Source organism: Colletes latitarsis, chromosome 9, assembly GCF_051014445.1.
Source record: "Colletes latitarsis isolate SP2378_abdomen chromosome 9, iyColLati1, whole genome shotgun sequence".
Classification (NCBI taxonomy): domain Eukaryota; kingdom Metazoa; phylum Arthropoda; class Insecta; order Hymenoptera; family Colletidae; genus Colletes; species Colletes latitarsis.
The window spans coordinates 8682836-8702303 of NC_135142.1; the positions used below are offsets into that span (position 1 = coordinate 8682836).

Genomic DNA, 19468 nt, shown 5'->3' on the forward strand with positions numbered 1-19468 from the left:
GAAAAAATTTTACCAATTGAATGTGGATTTGATCCTTTATCTAATAGACGATTACCATTTTCTAATAATTTTTTTTTAATTTCATTAATTTTTTTAATTTTTGATGTTGAAATTATATTAATTTTACCTTTAGTTTTTGTAATAAAAGAATTTATATCTTTAATTTCAATAATTATATTTATATATTTTTTATTAATATTAATTATTGGTTTATTAATAGAATGATATTTAGGTTATTTAAATTGATTAAATTAATTTATTATATAGATTAATTTTAATAATCAAATTTTTAATTCGAAATTAAATGTAAATTTTTACTTTATATAATTTTTAATTTGGATATTAGTTAATTATAACATTTAAATTGCATTTAAAAATTTAATAAATAAGTTATTAATATCTAAATTTAATTGAAACCAAAAAATTAGAGGTAAATTATTGTTAATAATTTAATTGAATTAGATGTTCCAATTAAATTATTAATTTTTATATAATTATTTATAAATAAAATTAATTTATATTATTTTTATATTGAAAATATAATATTTTGTTTAAATTATATAAATTTGAAATATAATAATTTAAGCTTCTAACTTAAAAATTAATGATTATTCATTAATATTTCTATTTAAAAAATTTATTTATCTTAATATTTTCAATATTATACTTTTATATTTAAGCTATTTAAATAATTTATAAAATTCAAATAAATAATAATAATATAATAGTATAAAAATTTATAATAACAATAAATTCTAATTTATTAAATATATATTTATTGTTAAATATATTAAATATATATATTAATTTTAATATATATATACCAATAAATCTTTCAAATCATCCTTTTTCCATTAAAATTTCATATTTATATATAATATTAAATAAATTTTTATATCTATATTTAAATATATATATAGAAAAAAATATTGTTATAATAAAATTTATTAAATTTTTAAATAAATATATATTAAAATTATATATTAATAAACTAATTCAAAATCCATAAATATAAAAATTTAAAATTATTATTTTATCTAATATATATATATTAAATAAGTATTTAATATAAATTAATTTAAATATATTATATCTAAAAAAAAAAGATAATATTAATAATATTATTATACAAAAAATTATTAGTTTATTTTCTTTAAAATAAATTATAGGAATAAAATTATTATTAAAAAATATTAATCATAAAATTATTCGAATTCTATATCTAATTGTTAATATTATTGAAACAATAAAAATTGAATAAAAAATATAATTTAATTTTTTATTTATAAATATTTCAATAATTAAATCTTTTGAATAAAATCCAGATAAAAATGGAAATCCTATTAATATAATTAAACTTAAAATTATAATTAATCTTTTTATTGGTGTAATTATTAATATATTACCATATTTACGAATATCTTGATTATTATTTATTAAATGAATAAAATCTCCAGCACATAAAAATATTAATGATTTAAATAAAGCATGAATAATTATATGAAAAAATGCTAATTCATAATAATTAATACTTAAAGTTAATATTATTAAACCTAATTGTCTTAATGTTGATAAAGCAATAATTTTTTTTAAATCATATTCAAAATTAGCTATTAATCTTGCTATAAAAGTTGTTATTAAAGAAATATATAATATATATATATTAATATTTATATTTATTATAAATAATTTATTATATCGAATTAATAAATATACACCTGCAGTAACTAATGTTGATGAATGAACTAATGAAGAAACTGGAGTAGGAGCTGTTATAGCAGCAGGTAATCATAAAGAAAAAGGTATTTGAACACTTTTAGTTATAGCTGTTAAAATTAATATAAAATTTAATATATTATTATAAAAATTATTATTGTAAATTAAACCATTTCAAGAACCTAAATTTATAAACATACAAATTATTAATAATAATCTAACATCTCCAATTCGATTACATAAAATTGTCAAAAATCCTGAATTATATGAATTATAATTTTGATAAAAAATAATTAAACAATAAGAAATTAATCCTAAACCATCTCAACCTAATATAATTCTAAAAATATTTGGACTTAAAATTATTAAACATATTGAAATTACAAATAATATTACTAAATAAATAAATCGTTTAATAAAAATTTCTGATTTTATATATTCAATTCTATATAATATTACTATAGAAGAAATTAATATTACAATTCTTAAAAAAATTAATCTTATATAATCTAAAAAAATTAAAAATTCAATTTTTATTCTATTAAAATTTAATATTAATCATTCAATATATATATTAAATTTAAATATATAAAAATATATTCCTATAATTATTAATATAAAACTTAAAATTAATATAAATAAACTATAAATAATTATTAATAATATAATTTAAAGTATTTTTATACATCATTGAATCCACAATTCAATATTTTTATTTAAACTATTTAAATTGATTTTTATTTATATATATTAATATATATATATATATATATATTAACTTAAATTTAATTAAATATTTTTATTACAATTAAATTATATAAATAAATCTGAATTTAAAAATATAAAATTTAAAGGTAATCAATGTAAAATAATTATTAAAAATTCTAAAAACTTAAAATTTTTAATTTTTAAATAAAAATTTATTTTTCCATGATTTATATATCTAAATAAATATAAAGAATAAATAAATCTTAAAAATCTAATTAATATTAATATAAAAATCAATGAATTACATCAATTATATAAAATTATTATAGTAAAAATTTCTCTAATTAAATTTAATGATAAAGGAGCAGATATATTAGAAGAACATAATAAAAATCATAATAATGATATTTTTGAGGTGATATTTATAATACCTTTATTAATAATTATTAATCGACTATTTGTTTCTATATAAAATAAATTTACTATATAAAATAATCCTGATGAACATAAACCATGAGAAATTATTGTTAAATAACATCTATATAAACTTAAATTTTTTAAAGTTATTAATCTACTAATTAAAATACTTATATGAACTACTGAAGAATATGCAACTAAAATTTTTATATCAATCTGACGTAAACATAAAATTCTTAAAATAATACCTCCAATTATACTAACAATTATAATATAAATTTTAATAAACATTAAATTATTATAAAAAATTAAAATAAATCGTAATAATCCATATGTTCCTAATTTTAATATAATAGAGGCTAAAATTATTGAACAATATACAGGAGCTTCAACATGAGCTTTTAATAATCAATTATGTATACCAAAAATTGGAATTTTAACTAAAAAAGATAAAATTATAAATATAAATAGATAAGTATTACAAATAAATAATTCTATTTCTATTATATTAAATATAATATAATTTTCATTTAAAATTATTAAAAATAAAAATAATAAAAATGGTAAAGAAAAAAATAAAGTATAAAATATTAAATATATTCTTGCTAAAATTCGTATTTCACCTATTCCTCAATAAATAATTATTAAAAATATTAAAATTAATCTAATTTCAAAGAAAAAATAGAATATTAAAATATTATTAGATATAAAAAATAAAATTAAATTAATTAATAAAATTAATAAAAAATTAATAAATAAATTAAAATTAATTATTTTTAATCTTAATGATATAATAACAATTCTAAAAATTCATAATCTTAAAATAATTATTATAAAAGAATAATTATTTAATCTAAAATTAAACCTATATTTATTTCATTCAATAAATAAATCATAATTTATAATTAATATAATTAATATTATATTGATTAAATTTCTTATTATAAATTTATATTTATAAAAATTATATATATAAATTAAAGCAAATGTATTAAATAAAATTATTATTACCATATTAGATTTATTATTTTAATATTTTAATTATTATTACCATATTAAATTTATTATTCTAATATTTTGATTTCCATATTTATATATTAAATTAATAATTAAAGATAAACCTAATACTCTTTCACAAACAGAAAATACAATATAAAATAAAAATAATCATTCATCAAAATTTATAATTTTTAAATAAATAGTTATTATAATATTTAATATAATTACAAATTCAATTCTAATTAAAATTATTAATAATGAATCTTTAAATTTAAAAATTAATATTATTCCTAAAAATAATATTAAATAAAAAAAGTGATAATTAAATAATATATCACTAATAAAATCATATTTTATATATTTATTTTGAATATTTAAAATTAAATTAAGTTTTATAGTTTATTTAAAAACATTAATTTTGTAAATTAAAAAAAATAATTTATTTAAAACAATTTTAATTTTCAAAAAAAAAAGAATATTTTATCTTTAATTCCCAAAATTAATATTTTAAATAAACTATTTTTTGCTAATTTATAAATAATAATTTTAATTTTAAAATGATAATAATACCAAAAATAATAATTTTAATTAAATTAATTATTGTTTCAAATATAATTATATTAATTGTATTTTCAATAATAAAAATTAATTTACATCCATTAACATTTATAATAATTTTAATTTTTTATATTATAAATATATTATTATTAATTAATTTAGATATAAATATAAATATATATAGTTATATAATTTTTATTTCAATAATTGGAGGATTAATAATTATATTTATATATTTTACTAGATTAATTAATAATTATAAAACAATTATATTTACTTATGAATATTATTCAATTTTATTAATATTTATTATTATAATTTTAATTATAATTTATACATATTATAATTATATTTCAATTGATTTTATAATAAATAAAATTATATTTAAAAATATTAATTATTCAATTAAATTATTATATAAATTTCCTAATTGTATTTTTATTTTTATTTCAATTACTTATTTAATTTATTGTTTAAATTTAATTATAAAAATATCATTAATTAAATTTAAATCATTACGAAAAATTAAAAATTAATAATATAAAAAAATCTTATTATTTAATTAATGAAAAATAAATTCATTAAATTATTTAAAGTTAATTTACTACTTAAAATTTTTAATAATTCATTAATTATTTTACCAACTCCATTAAATATCAATATTTTATGAAACTTTGGTTCATTATTGGGATTATATTTAATAATTCAGATTATTTCAGGATTATTATTATCATTACATTATTGTCCAAATATTAATTATGCTTTTGAAAGAGTTATTCATATTATAAAAGATGTTAATAAAGGTTGATTAATTCGTTTAATTCATATAAATGGAGCTTCAATATATTTTATTTGTATATATATACATATTGGACGAAATATCTATTATCATTCATTTAAATCAATTAATGTATGATTTATTGGAATTATAATTTTATTACTTTCTATAGCTACAGCTTTTTTAGGATATGTATTACCATGAGGACAAATATCTTTTTGAGGTGCAACTGTAATTACAAATTTATTATCTGCATTACCATATATTGGACAAGATATTGTTGAATGAATTTGAGGAGGATTTTCAATTAATAATGCAACATTAAATCGTTTTTATTCATTTCATTTTATTTTACCTTTAATTATTATATTTATAGTAATTTTACATTTATTTTATTTGCATTTAAATGGATCAAATAACCCAATAGGTATAGATAGTAATATCTATAAAATTCCTTTTTATCCTTATTTTTTTATTAAAGATATTATAGGATTTATTTTAATTTTATATATTAATTTTATTATTGTTATACAAATTCCTTATTATTTAAGTGATCCAGATAATTTTATTATAGCAAATTCTATAATTACTCCAGAACATATTAAACCAGAATGATATTTTTTATTTGCATATTCAATTTTACGAGCTATTCCAAATAAATTAGGAGGAGTATTAATATTATTTATATCAATTTTAATTTTATATTTTTTACCAATTATTAATAATTATAATATTAAATCAAGTAAATTTTATCCAATTAATAAAATTATATTTTGAATATTTGTTAATGTATTTATTTTATTAACTTGATTAGGTAGTCAATTAATTGAATATCCTTACACTAATTTAAGACAATTATTTTCATTATTATATTTCTCATATTTTTTATTAAATTCAATATTTAATAAATTTTGAGATAATATTATTATATTAAAATTTTAAATAAAATAAATATAAAATTTTAAGTTTATGAGCTTGAATTAAGCATATATTTTGAAAATATAAGATAGAATATTATAAATCTCTATAAACTTAAATTTTATAATAATAATTATATTTATATAAATTTATTAAATTATAAATTAAAAATTTACTTATATTTTAATTTATAATATAATATTAGAAAATTGTTTAAATATAAAAATAAAAAATAAATATATTAAAGTTATAGGTAAAAAAGTTTTTCAACATAAATATATTAATTCATCATATCGAATACGAGGTAAAACTCCACGCATTCAAATAATTAATAATAAATGAAAATAATAAGTTAATAAAAATTTAATTGAATATATATCAAATCCAAAAAATATAATACTTAAAATTATTCTTGCAAATCTAATTCTTAAATATTCAGCTATAAAAATTATAGTAAATTGTCTTCTAAAATATTCAGTATTAAATCCAGAAATTAATTCTGATTCACCTTAAATTAAATCAAATGGTGTACGATTTAATTCTATTAATATATTTAATATAAATATTAAATATAAAGGGAATAAAAAAATACAAAATTTAATATATTTTTGAAAAATAATAAAATTGTAAAAAGATATACTTTCAGTTAATAATATTATAATTAATAATATTAAAAATAATCTAATTTCATAAGAAATAGATTGTGCAATAGATCGAATTGATCCTAATATAGAATAATTAGAATTTGAAGATCATCCTATAATTATTATAGGAGAAACATTAAATCTTAAAATTCTTAATATAAATAAAATTGAAAAATTAGTATTGTATAAATTAAAATAAAAAGGTGTTACTAATCATAATATAAAAGATAAAATTAAAATTAATATAGGACAAAATATATATTGATAAAAATTTGAATCCTTTAAAATAAAAAATTCTTTAAATAATAATTTTATAGCATCATTAATTGGTTGGAATAATCCTATAAATCCAGATTTATTTGGACCTTTTCGATCTTGAATATAACCTAAAATTTTTCGTTCATATAATGTTAAAAATGCAACAGCTATTAAATTTATTAAAATTAATAAAAATAAATAAATTAAACTTATATATATATAATTTAATAAAGAATAAATTATTATTTATATAATAACTTATATTTATATTAAATTCTAAATTTAATTGCACTAATTTGCTAAAATAATTAATAAAAATATTTATTAATTAATAAAAAATTATTTTAAATATAAAGTCCTTTCGTACAAAAATATTTATTTTTATTAAAGATAGAAACCGATCTGGCTTACGCCGATCTGAACTCAAATCATGTAAGATTTTAAAAGTCGAACAGACTTAATATTTAAACTACTGCATTTAAAATTTATCTTAATTCAACATCGAGGTTGTAATCATCTTTATTAATATGATCTTTCCAAAGATATTACACTGTTATCCCTAAGGTAATTTATCTATTAATTTTTAATAAAATTCATTTATTTAAACAATAATTATTGATTATTAATTATTTTAAAGTTTAATAAATTTAAATATCCTCCCAATAAAATATAATTTTATTAATATTAATTTAAAATATTAATATTAATAAAATTATATAAAATTCTATAGGGTCTTATCGTCCCTTAATATTATTTAAGCATTTTTACTTAAAATTAAAATTTAATTTTTATAATAAAGATAGTTTATATTTCATTAACTCTTTCATACAAGATTCCAATTAAAAACCTATTTATTATGCTACCTTTGTACAGTCAAAATACTGCAGCTATTTAAAATTTAATTCATTGAGCAGAATTGACTTTAAATTATTAACAAAAAGACATGTTTTTGATAAACAGGTTGTTACATATCATCCATGTATGGGACTGAAACGTTTGGTGGCTTGGGCGTTGGCCCGATTATTTAGCGCACAACCCCTCGAACGGGGTTGACTCACGACGTATGTGCACACCCGGCCCAGTTTCATTGCCTTATATGGTAATGCCCCGCCACTGTACTGAGTAATTTTCCAGTATATAAGGGCCGCATTTTCCTACTCGTGGAGCTCAGTTTTTCTCAAAACCTCTCGAGACGACGTTACTTTGACACTCGAAGCAAGATCGGGCTATAATCCCCTTTGAGCAACTATTCACCCTAGCGGTTTTAATTGTGAGTGTTCAATCGACTAATCGAGTGAGTAGCTCCCGCGAACGCGCCGCGTAAACGCCGATTTAAAACTCTCGCCGTCGTGGCAACCCAGCGATAGTACTGGTTTTGTTAATACACCTTTTGTACTTGAGCACCTAACAAAATATATACTAGTTGTTAGAAACTAAGGGTTCTAACCGGGGTCCGGACGAGGGAAATACTAGGGAGAGTGATTGAGAAGTTTTTATTTTGTAATTTTCACTTGTCGCGAAGCGACAAGCCGTTTATTTAAATTTAACAAAAAAAGAAATGAAAAAAATAAAAAAATATAAATTACAAAAAAAGAATTATTTTTTAATCCAGCCAGGGGTGTGGCTTCACCGGCGTTGCCCCGGTTGGGATGGACCTTGGTTGCTGTAACAAAGGTTTGTTCAGATTAAATACGTGCGTACACGTATCGTAAACACGCTCGTCAGCTGCTCGCCTCGCTCTCCTAGCGACCAGCGGTGCGCAGGGAGGGGGGAATCAGCTGTCGTTTAACGTGAATCAGTGGACTGTAAATTTGTACTTGTACGCTGATAATTATTTATTGAAATTATCAGCGATACTTTTGCCCTGAACAGAAGAGAATTCACTCGTATCTGTCGGGGGCGACTTAGCCACGGACGGGTCACCAAATGGAGGTCGTAAAGCTCCAAATGGGTGGATCCCGTGAGCACGCTCTCCGTGCGGGTGACGTAGGAACGTCGTGCGAGGAGATTTCCTGCGACACTGTAAAATTACTGCACGGCGACCGTTTCTACCGGGGACCGTGACAGTAAAGTGTCCTTTGCAAAAAATCCCTCGCGGGTCCAACCGCACTATAAAGCCTACCCGGCGACCGTGTTGCACGGGGACCGTATTTGGTAGGCGGCGTGACGGAAGGTGAGGCGACCTTGAACCCGAACTCCTCCGTAGGGTGTACGGTCGACTCGTACACCGACGGGTTTTTGGAGAGGGTTTTTTGGCGACCTTTGCACGAAGAGCACTCCACGAGGCGGTACCGATTCAACGGTATGACCTTTGGGAGGCTCCCAAGCCGTATAGCTTTAAAGGGATTCTGGGTGGGTGCACCCTGAGTCCCTTACGTCGCGGTCGCGGCAACGACTGCAACGTACAATCCTTCCTAGCGAAGGCGGTCGCGCCACGCGCAGCGTGTATGACGACCTCCCTTTTCTCGCAGGTAGATTGTTCTAGGAAACTCTAACCGCAGCAACGGAGAGAATTCTTTGTTAAACAAGTCCAAATGTTATATGCGAGTCCGTACTTGAGGAGCGAGATCTTCTGGGATCCGCTCCCGTTGGCAGTCGGCTCGTGAATAATTACGAATATCGTCGCGGATCGACAGACGAAGACTCGGTCGCACCTTGTCGTCGCGACGCGGCGCTGCCGAATTCAGCTGTCGATCTCTTTTCAATATATCATACGGTTCTCTCTCTCGACGCTGACGTCACGATACCGTTTAAACCGGTGTGAAGCGAATCTTCGCGTGAGGTCGGCGTACAAAAACACGTAAACGGCCGCGGTTTTAAATCGTCCGAACGTTCAACGAACCTGACGAACGCTTAACCTTCCGCAGTGTCACGTACACAAACGGATACGGGAATCGCAGCCGAGAATTTAATATTTTCAGACTAACGCGATTTTAAATAATTTTTTAACATATTTAAACACTAGTAGTTACACTGATCTGCATTATTTAATTAATAAAACCCTGAACCATATTAACGGAAAGACGGGGGAGTATCTCACGGACCCGGTACACCTTTACCGCTCGAGGTGTACCATTACGATAGAGCAAAGATCCTAAAATTTCCTAAAAAACCTACGTGGCTCCCAGGGTATAAAGCCCCTGGTTCGTCCACTCCTTTCTAGCGGCTCCCAGGGTATAGAGCCCCTGGTTCGTCCGTGAAACCATACATTTCTCCTTATAAATTTAACCCCGTGGCTCCCAGGGTATAGAGCCCCTGGTTCGTCCACGTAACCTACTCCTACGGCTCCCAGGGTATAGAGCCCCTGGTTCGTCCGGAACTCCTGTCTCTTTCCTAACCATACCTAAAAACCACCGGTCGAGTACTGCCCTCGACCGAATCCAGGATCTCGCGCTCGCGCTCGTAACAAGGTGAATATAATTTTTGCTTAATTCCTATATTATATTTATAAATTAAATAAATATATTAATATAATAAAATTTACTAATTTTATCATTATAAATTAATTTAATTTAATTTTAATTAATTTTTTTTTATTAATTTATATTCTATTAATAAATTTTTAAATATTTAAATTTTATAAATTATTAAATTTTTTTTAATATTAACAAATTTTATGAATATAAATATATTTAAATAAATATTTTAAATAATAATTTTAAAATTAAAGTTTATCCCATAATTTTTTTATATTTAATAAATTTTATTTTATTATAAAATAAATTTTTATTAAATATATGAATTAAATTCATTTAAAAAAAAACTAGATATCAATAAAATCGAATAACGTATAATTTCTAAATAAATATTAATAATTAATTATTTTACATAAAAAATTATATTTATTTAGCTCTTTTATTTTCGAGAAATATATATATATATAATTATAATTAATAAATCCTGATACAAAAGGTACAAAAATAATTTTTTTTTTTATTTAAAATTATTTAAAACTTTTACAATACTTATTAATATAAAAAATTTATTTAAAATATTTACTTAAACAAATTTAATTTAAAATTACTTTAATTATTATTAAATTAAATTAAACTTTAAAATAATATATATATATATTATATATATATATATATATATATATATATATATATATATATATATATAATTAATATTATATAAAAAAAAATAAATTATATATATACATCTATTTATTATATTACATTTATTATTATTAAATTATGGATTATATTTTATAATATAGATTATATATTCGATAAATCCATAGATAATTATGTATAATTAGACTCTTAGTATATATTAATAGATGTGTGTAGATTCCAAGATTTATAGATAACTATGTATAAATTAACATATTTATTATGTATAATATGTATATTAATCTATAATTTATTTTTTTTTCTTTATAACAATAATTATATATATATATATCAATTAAATATTTATTAATAGATAAATATTTATTATATTAAATCTATTGTTATTAAATTATGGATTATATTTTATAATATAGATTATATATTCGATAAATCCATAGATAATTATATATAATTAGACTCTTAGTATATATTAATAGATGTATATAGATTCTAAGATTTATAGATAATTATGTATAAATTAACATATTTATTATGTATAATATGTATATTAATCTATAATTTATTTTTTTTTCTTTATAACAATAATTATATATATATATATCAATTAAATATTTATTAATAGATAAATATCTATTATATTAAATTTATTGTTATTAAATTGTGGATTATATTTTATAATATAGATTATATATTCGATAAATCCATAGATAATTGTATATAATTAGACTCTTAGTATATATTAATAGATGTATATAGATTCTAAGATTTATAGATAACTATGTATAAATTAACATATTTATTATGTATAATATGTATATTAATCTATAATTTATCTTTTTTTCTTTATAATAATAATTATATATATATGTATCAATTAAATATTTATTAATAGATAAATATTTATTATATTAAATTTATTATTATTAAATTGTGGATTATATTTTATAATATAAATTATATATTCGATAAATCCATAGATAATTGTATATAATTAGACTCTTAGTATATATTAATAGATGTATATAGATTCTAAGATTTATAGATAACTATGTATAAATTAACATATTTATTATGTATAATATGTATATTAATCTATAATTTATTTTTTTTTCTTTATAATATTAATTATATGTATATATATCAATTAAATATTTATTAATAGATAAATATTTATTATATTAAATTTATTATATTAAATTATAAATTATATTATAATATATAAATTATATATTTTATGAATTTATAATTTAAATTATTCATATTAAAAAATCTATTAATAAAAAAAAAAAAAAAAAATTTAATATAATAAATACATATTTATATATTTAATTATTATTGTTTATATAAAAATTATTGTTTAAATAAAATAAATTTTGATTATTTTCTTTAATTAATTTAATTTTTATTATAGTATATAAAAATTTAATTATATTATAAAATAAATTTTGATTATTTTCTTTAATTAATTTAATTTTTATTATAGTATATAAAAATTGAATTATATTATAAAATAAATTTTGGTTATTTTTTTTAATTAATTTAATTTTTATTATAATATATAAAAATTTAATTATATAATAAAATTTTTATATAATTTATAGAATTATTAATTAATTTGATTATTGAAATTGAGTGAATATTTAATTATCAGAGGTATAGTAAAATTATCGTTAAATTACTAGTATGTACAAAAAAAATTTACTTAATAATGAAATTAAATCATTCAATTTCATCTGATCATTGAAATTGAGTGAATATTTAATTATCAGAGGTATAGTAAAATTATCGTGAAATTACTAGTATGTACAAAAAAAATTTACTTAATAATGAAATTAAATCATTCAATTTCATCTGATCATTGAAATTGAGTGAATATTTAATTATCAGAGGTATAGTGAAATTATCGTGAAATTACTAGTATGTACAAAAAAAATTTACTTAATAATGAAATTAAATCATTCAATTTCATCTGATCATTGAAATTGAGTGAATATTTCATTATCAGAGGTATAGTGAAATTATCGTGAAATTACTAGTATGTACAAAAAAAATTTATTTAATAATGAAATTAAATCATTCAGTTTAATAAAATTTTAGTTTATTATAAAATTTTTCTATTACGATGAAAAGATTTAATTAAAAATTAAAAGTTTTAGTAAAAATTTAATTTTAGTTTTATTATTAATTATTTATTTTAATATTTATATAAATTTTTTTTTTATTATAAATTTTTAAATAAAATTTATAAAAATTATTTAAATTTTATATTTAAAAAATAAATGAAAATTTTATTTAGGAAAAAAAAATTAATAGAAGATAATTTAGTGCCAGCATCTGCGGTTAAACTAAATCTATAAATTAATAATAATAATTTTAAATAAATTTAATAAAAAAAATAAATAAATAATTAATTATAATTTTAGTGAAATAATAATATAATTTTAAATTTATTTATTAAATTTAATTATTTTGTAAATTTTATTAAAAACTAGGATTAGATACCCTATTATTAAAAAAGAATTTATATAATTGATTATTAATTGTTAATCATTAAAATTAAAATATTTGGCGGTTAAATAATATTTTAGAGGAACTTGTAAATTAATTTGATGATCCACGATAAGATTTACTTAATTTAATTTTTTTGTATTGTTGTTTTTAAAAATTTTATTAAAAATATTTTTATTAAATTTTATTTAAATTATAATTCAAATCAAAATGTAGAATAATTAAGATTTAATGAGTTACAATAAAATTTATATTTAAGGATAATTTATTTTAATATAAATTTTAAAAAGGATTTAAAAGTAAATAATTTTAAATTAAAATTATTGAAAGTTGTAAATTTAATGTACAAATCGCCCGTCATTTTCATATAAAAATTGAAAAAAGTCGTAACAAAGTAAAAGTATTGGAAAATGTTTTTAGTTTAAGAATAAATAATTAATTAATAATTTATTTTTGAATAAATTTAAACAATAATTTTTATTCTAGAAATATTTATTTTATATATAAATAATATATATATATATATAATTTTAAAGTTTAATTTAATTTAATAATAATTAAAGTAATTTTAAATTAAATTTGTTTAAGTAAATATTTTAAATAAATTTTTTATATTAATAAGTATTGTAAAAGTTTTAAATAATTTTAAATAAAAAAAAAAATTATTTTTGTACCTTTTGTATCAGGATTTATTAATTATAATTATATACATATCTATATTTCTCGAAAATAAAAGAGCTAAATAAATATAATTTTTTATGTAAAATAATTAATTATTAATATTTATTTAGAAATTATACGTTATTCGATTTTATTGATATCTAGTTTTTTTTGAAATGAATTTAATTCATATATTTAATAAAAATTTATTTTATAATAAAATAAAATTTATTAAATATAAAAAAATTATGGGATAAACTTTAATTTTAAAATTATTATTTAAAATATTTATTTAAATATATTTATATTCATAAAATTTGTTAATATTAAAAAAAATTTAATAATTTATAAAATTTAAATATTTAAAAATTTATTAATAGAATATAAATTAATAAAAAAAAATTAATTAAAATTAAATTAAATTAATTTATAATGATAAAATTAGTAAATTTTATTATATTAATATATTTATTTAATTTATAAATATAATATAGGAATTAAGCAAAAATTATATTCACCTGTTTATCAAAAACATGTCTTTTTGTTAATAATTTAAAGTCAATTCTGCTCAATGAATTAAATTTTAAATAGCTGCAGTATTTTGACTGTACAAAGGTAGCATAATAAATAGGTTTTTAATTGGAATCTTGTATGAAAGAGTTAATGAAATATAAACTATCTTTATTATAAAAATTAAATTTTAATTTTAAGTAAAAATGCTTAAATAATATTAAGGGACGATAAGACCCTATAGAATTTTATATAATTTTATTAATATTAATATTTTAAATTAATATTAATAAAATTATATTTTATTGGGAGGATATTTAAATTTATTAAACTTTAAAATAATTAATAATCAATAATTATTGTTTAAATAAATGAATTTTATTAAAAATTAATAGATAAATTACCTTAGGGATAACAGTGTAATATCTTTGGAAAGATCATATTAATAAAGATGATTACAACCTCGATGTTGAATTAAGATACATTTTAAATGCAGTAGTTTAAATATTAAGTCTGTTCGACTTTTAAAATCTTACATGATTTGAGTTCAGATCGGCGTAAGCCAGATCGGTTTCTATCTTTAATAAAAATAAATATTTTTGTACGAAAGGACTTTATATTTAAAATAATTTTTTATTAATTAATAAATATTTTTATTAATTATTTTAGCAAATTAGTGCAATTAAATTTAGAATTTAATATAAATATAAGTTATTATATAAATAATAATTTATTCTTTATTAAATTATATATATATAAGTTTAATTTATTTATTTTTATTAATTTTAATAAATTTAATAGCTGTTGCATTTTTAACATTATATGAACGAAAAATTTTAGGTTATATTCAAGATCGAAAAGGTCCAAATAAATCTGGATTTATAGGATTATTCCAACCAATTAATGATGCTATAAAATTATTATTTAAAGAATTTTTTATTTTAAAGGATTCAAATTTTTATCAATATATATTTTGTCCTATATTAATTTTAATTTTATCTTTTATATTATGATTAGTAACACCTTTTTATTTTAATTTATATAATAATAATTTTTCAATTTTATTTATATTAAGAATTTTAAGATTTAATGTTTTTCCTATAATAATTATAGGATGATCTTCAAATTCTAATTATTCTATATTAGGATCAATTCGATCTATTGCACAATCTATTTCTTATGAAATTAGATTATTTTTAATATTATTAATTATAATATTATTAACTGAAAGTATATCTTTTTACAATTTTATTATTTTTCAAAAATATATTAAATTTTGTATTTTTTTATTCCCTTTATATTTAATATTTATATTAAATATATTAATAGAATTAAATCGTACACCATTTGATTTAATTTAAGGTGAATCAGAATTAATTTCTGGATTTAATACTGAATATTTTAGAAGACAATTTACTATAATTTTTATAGCTGAATATTTAAGAATTAGATTTGCAAGAATAATTTTAAGTATTATATTTTTTGGATTTGATATATATTCAATTAAATTTTTATTAATTTATTATTTTCATTTATTATTAATTATTTGAATACGTGGAGTTTTACCTCGTATTCGATATGATGAATTAATATATTTATGTTGAAAAACTTTTTTACCTATAACTTTAATATATTTATTTTTTATTTTTATATTTAAACAATTTTCTAATATTATATTATAAATTAAAATATTAAATAAATTTTTAATTTGTAATTTAATAATTATATAAATATAATTATTATTATAAAATTTAAGTTTATAGAAGTTTATAATATTCTATCTTATATTTTCAAAATATATGCTTAATTCAAGCTCATAAACTTAAAATTTTATGCTTATTTTATTTAAAATTTTAATATAATAATATTATCTCAAAATTTATTAAATATTGAATTTAACAAAAAATATGAGAAATATAATAATGAAAATAATTGTCTTAAATTAGTGTAAGGGTATTCAATTAATTGACTACCTAATCAAGTTAATAAAATAAATACATTAACAAATATTCAAAACATAATTTTATTAATTGGATAAAATTTACTTGATTTAATATTATAATTATTAATAATTGGTAAAAAATATAAAATTAAAATTGATATAAATAACATTAATACTCCTCCTAATTTATTTGGAATAGCTCGTAAAATTGAATATGCAAATAAAAAATATCATTCTGGTTTAATATGTTCTGGTGTAATTATAGAATTTGCTATAATAAAATTATCTGGGTCACTTAAATAATAAGGAATTTGTGTAACAATAATAAAATTAATATATAAAATTAAAATAAATCCTATAATATCTTTAATAAAAAAATAAGGATAAAAAGGAATTTTATAGATATTACTATCTATACCTATTGGGTTATTTGATCCATTTAAATGTAAATAAAATAAATGTAAAATTACTATAAATATAATAATTAAAGGTAAAATAAAATGAAATGAATAAAAACGATTTAATGTTGCATTATTAATTGAAAATCCTCCTCAAATTCATTCAACAATATCTTGCCCAATATATGGTAATGCGGATAATAAATTTGTAATTACAGTTGCACCTCAAAAAGATATTTGTCCTCATGGTAATACATATCCTAAAAAAGCCGTAGCTATAGAAAGTAATAAAATTATAATTCCAATAAATCATACATTAATTGATTTAAATGAATGATAATAGATATTTCGTCCAATATGTATATACATACAAATAAAATATATTGAAGCTCCATTTATATGAATTAAACGAATTAATCAACCTTTATTAACATCTTTTATAATATGAATAACTCTTTCAAAAGCATAATTAATATTTGGACAATAATGTAATGATAATAATAACCCTGAAATAATCTGAATTATTAAATATAATCCTAATAATGATCCAAAATTTCATAAAATATTAATATTTAATGGGGTTGGTAAAATAATTAATGAATTATTAAAAATTTTAAGTAATGAATTAACTTTAAATAATTTAATGAATTTATTTTTCATTAATTAAATATAATATTTTTTATATAATTAATTTTTAATTTTTCGTAATGATTTAAATTTAATTAATGATATTTTTATAATTAAATTTAAACAATAAATTAAATAAGTAATTGAAATAAAAATAAAAATACAATTAGGAAATTTATATAATAATTTAATTGAATAATTAATATTTTTAAATATAATTTTATTTATTATAAAATCAATTGAAATATAATTATAATATGTATAAATTATAATTAAAATTATAATAATATATATTAATAAAATTGAATAATATTCATAAGTAAATATAATTATCTTATAATTATTAATTAATCTAGTAAAATATATAAATATAATTATTAATCCTCCAATTATTGAAATAAAAATTATATAACTATATATATTTATATTTATATCTAAATTAATTAATAATAATATATTTACAATATAAAAAACTAAAATTATTATAAATATTAATGGGTGTAAATTAACTTTTATTATTGAAAATCTAATTAATATAATTAAATTTGAAACAATAATTAATTTAATTAAAATTATTATTTTTGGTATTATTATTATCATTTTAAAATTAAAATTATTATTTATAAATTAACAAAAAATAGTTTATTTAAAATATTAATTTTGGGAATTAAAGATAAAATATTCTTTTTTTTTTGAAAATTAAGATTGTTTTAAATAAATATTATTTTTTTTAATTTACAAAATTAATGTTTTAAATAAACTATAAAACTTAATTTAATTTTAAATATTCAAAATAAATATATAAAATATGATTTTATTGGTGATATATTATTTAATTATCACTTTTTTTATTTAATAATATTTTTAGGAATAGTATTAATTTTTAAATTTAAAGATTCATTATTAATAATTTTAATTAGAATTGAATTTATAATTATATTAAATATTGTAATAACTATCTATTTAAAAATTATATATTTTGATGAATGATTATTTTTATTCTATATTGTATTTTCTATTTGTGAAAGAGTATTAGGTTTATCTTTAATTATTAATTTAATATATAAATATGGAAATCAAAATATTAGAATAATAAATTTAATATGGTAATAATAATTAAAATATTAAAATAATTAAATTTAATATGGTAATAATAATTTTATTTAATACATTTGCTTTAATTTATATATATAATTTTTATAAATATAAATTTATAATAAGAAATTTAATTAATATAATATTAATTATATTAATTATAAATTATGATTTATTTATTGAATGAAATAAATATAGATTTAATTTTAGATTAAATAATTATTCTTTTATAATGATTATTTTAAGATTATGAATTTTTAGTATTATTATTATATCATTAAGATTAAAAATAATTAATTTTAATTTATTTATTAATTTTTTATTAATTTTATTAATTAATTTTATTTTATTTTTTATATCTAATAATGTTTTAATATTTTATTTTTTTTTTGAAGTTAGATTAATTTTAATATTTTTAATAATTATTTATTGAGGAATAGGTGAAATACGAATTTTAGCGAGAATATATTTAATATTTTATACTTTATTTTTTTCTTTACCATTTTTATTATTTTTATTTTTAATAATTTTAAATAAAAATTATATTATATTTAATATAATAGAAATAGAATTATTTATTTGTAATAATTATCTATTTATATTTATAATTTTATCTTTTTTAGTTAAAATTCCAATTTTTGGTATACATAATTGAT

At 17.0% G+C, this 19468-nt stretch overlaps 2 pseudogenes across 1 annotated transcript in view; both read left to right on the forward strand.

Annotated features, from left to right (window-relative positions):
- The window catches only part of LOC143345913 (NADH-ubiquinone oxidoreductase chain 5 pseudogene), a 29071-nt pseudogene extending 26621 nt beyond the window's left edge, over window positions 1-2450 (forward strand). Inside the window, exon 2 of the transcript XR_013080338.1 lies at window positions 1364-2450. The product of XR_013080338.1 is annotated as an NADH-ubiquinone oxidoreductase chain 5 pseudogene (transcript). The remainder of the gene's footprint in view (window positions 1-1363) is intronic.
- Window positions 2451-4480: 2030 nt separating this feature from the next.
- On the forward strand, window positions 4481-6201 carry LOC143345912 (cytochrome b-like; annotated as a pseudogene).
- The last annotated feature ends 13267 nt before the right edge of the window (window positions 6202-19468 follow it).